The following is a 3,141-nucleotide window of genomic DNA, read 5'->3' on the forward strand; positions in this document are numbered from 1 at the left end:
TTTGTAACGGTGTATTTAAGGCGAGCACCTGAATGTGGGTGCACACATGCATTTAACCCTATGCTGTACCTGTTTCGTTGGACTGATCACTCACTGAAGCAAATAAATGACATCCTACTTCAGCTCAAGTCTGTGCATTCTGGGTAGTGAGGAAAAGAACTGGTCAACAGGATATTAACCTCATACTTCAGGACTTAAAACAATCTCTAACTATTGGAGATTAGGATGAGATTGGTACAGCTTCAGGGTAACTGAACTTGCATTTCCCCCACCCCCCCACCCCCCCCTTGAGGGCATCCAATTAAGGTTTGAGGTCCCAGCTGTCCCATCTATTGAAGGAGACCTATGTTTCTTTCTTTCCAGATCATGCATTTTTAAGACTAGGGGCTTGCCCACACTACTGCGTGGGCTTGATCTAAGTTACTCAACTTCAGCTATGTGAATAGCGTAGCTGAAGTGGACGAACTTAGATCTACTTACCTCAGTATCTTCACTGCGGTAAGTCAACAGCTGGCACTCTCCCATTGACTCTGCTTGTGCTCCTCGCTCTGGTGCAGTACTGGAGTCGATAGGAGAGTGCTCAGAGATAGATTTATCGTGTCTAGACGTGATAAATCCATCCCTCCCCTGCTGGATTGATCGCTACCGACCAATCCGGCAGGTAGTGTCGAGAAGCCCTAAGACTGCACAGACCACTGCTATGCACTGTGATATCCCCAGCAAGCCAGTCCGCCTAAAGGCCAGCACCTATGCATTGCTTTCTTATTAAGGACAAAGTCAGTGTTTTTACCAGTGACCACACAGCTCTTCCAATGCAAAATACATTAGGGCAAAAGTGTTACAGAGAAAACATATAAAAATAACAAGTTCCTGCATGCTTATTAATAAGTGTACCAGAAATCACTTATCTTCAGCATGGTGAGTCTGATAGACCAACATCTCTTCCAAGCCTTCAACAAGGGTTATGGCCTTACCTGGGACGGAAGGATTTGACTGTTTTGCTCCTTCAGAAAGAAGACCCTGAGTCTCTTACCAAGTCTTTTATTCCAAAAGTCCTACTTTGTCCCTCAGCCCCAGAAAACAATAAAACCAGTCCTTGCCTCTGTTCCGCAGAAGGTCAGGCTTCAAAGGCTGGGGAATTCACAAAGCCAGCCTTGGGAATCCCCATGTCGTGATTCCAGATTCCATAGAATATTCCCCCCGAGTGAGCCAGGAACACACAAATACACATCACCTGAATTGATACAAAGATCTACGAATATTCTACTGTGTGGCACATCTCAATATAAAGGCTTTTTATGGTTTTCACGCTTTTAATATAAAATATAATGTGGTCCCCAAAAGATGCTACATGTAGTTGCAACATCACTCACACAGACCAAACACCGAGGGTAGATTATCCCAACGATTCTTACACCCTCCTCTGAAGTGTTTCGTACTGGCCACTGTCAGAGCCAGGATACTGGATGAGATGGACCTCAGATCTGATTCCTACATCACTCACACAGACCAAACACTGAGGGTAGATTATCCCAACGATTCTTACACCCTCCTCTGAAGTGTTTCGTACTGGCCACTGTCAGAGCCAGGATACTAGATGAGATGGACCTCAGATCTGATTCCTATGTTCTATGTTTCTATTATGTCATTATGTAGTCTAACATTTATCATTATGTAGTCTAAAATTTCAGAGCTTGCTGAAGCCCCATGATGCTTCAAAGCTCTTCAGCCAGCAAGGCAGTTCAGTATTTTTTGGTTTTTTTTTAAAAGCATCTTCTTCTTTGAAAGAGATTGTATAAATACTCAAACCTTTGTACCCCAATGCTCTGCAAAGGAATGTTAAAGAGAGAAACTTACTGTCAAAAGACTGAGAAAAGTGACTGCGTGTTCCATCCTGCTCTGCTATCACTGAGACCTGCAGGAAAAAGTGTTAAACATACATTTACTGAACATTTATATTGCAAAAAAACCCAGAGGCCCCAATTTGGGTTAAGGCCTCATTGCATTATGCACAGCACAAACACATACAGGGACCTGGTCCTGGCCCCAAAGAGCTCATAATGTAAGAAGACAAGTGATGTACAAAATTTGGAAGGAGAGGGGTAAAATCAAATTCATGCATTTCTCTCTCTCTCTCTTAATCAAACAAACCCATGCACTTCCAGACCCCTTCTTCTCCTTGGTGAGTGGTAATTTCCTTTGTTGTGAATGTAATACTGGATTGTTAGGTCTTCAGGGCAGGAAACTTTTCCTTTCCTTTCCCTTTGTTGTGAAAGGCAACTTAGAACATCTTCAGGTGCTGAGAAAGACTAATTGTAATAAAAGAAGAAACAAGATTCAGTTCACAACAAATTCTCACTTTATTGAATTATTTTTTTTTACAGAGATACATAAATAAGTGGCTGCTTTAGTTTCAATGTTCTTGGATGGACTAGTGTTAGTTTTCTATGTTGCTTCAGGTAGGAACAAATATAGAGGAAAACAAATAAGTACATGAACAAAGAGGTAAGTTTTGAACCATCCCTGACAGAATACATTTTCTAATCCTGATCTCTGGTAGTTGCAGTAGCTTATGGCTTTCCACTAAGAAGAATTGCCCGTAACTTCCAATTATTTCATACTGGAATCTGATAACTACAATGCTCTGGGTGATCAGAGATGCTGTGAAAGGGCACAGATGAACTGGTGATCTCTCTGAAAGCACTTGTTATATCCATTTGGGAGCCTCATATTTCTGTGATAGTTAAGCGAAAGGTAATGTGAATAAGCTATTAATAATTTAAGACTTTCTGTAAATTGTAACACATTTACAGATTTCTTCAGTCCTGTTAGACTTATGGGAGAGGAAAACTGAGACTGCCAAAAGAGGGTTAACCTGGTTTAAGACTCACTGCTTGCTTATACAATACTGTAGACTTCCAATGACCACTCAGAGTTCCAGGAAACACTGAGAGGTCAGAAATATATTTAAAGTTAAATGGACTCTTTAATATCAGAGACTCAATTATCTAGGGATTTGTATTTCCTGTTTTCCTTTCTTAACAACCTGAGCAGTTTAACCCCAGGAGGAACTCTTATCTGCTAAAAGAAAAGGAGTACTTGTGGCACCTTAGCGACTAACCAATTTATTTGAGCATAAGC

The sequence above is a fragment of the Eretmochelys imbricata genome, chromosome 3, assembly GCF_965152235.1.
Source record: "Eretmochelys imbricata isolate rEreImb1 chromosome 3, rEreImb1.hap1, whole genome shotgun sequence".
In the NCBI taxonomy this organism is placed as follows: Eukaryota; Metazoa; Chordata; order Testudines; family Cheloniidae; genus Eretmochelys; species Eretmochelys imbricata.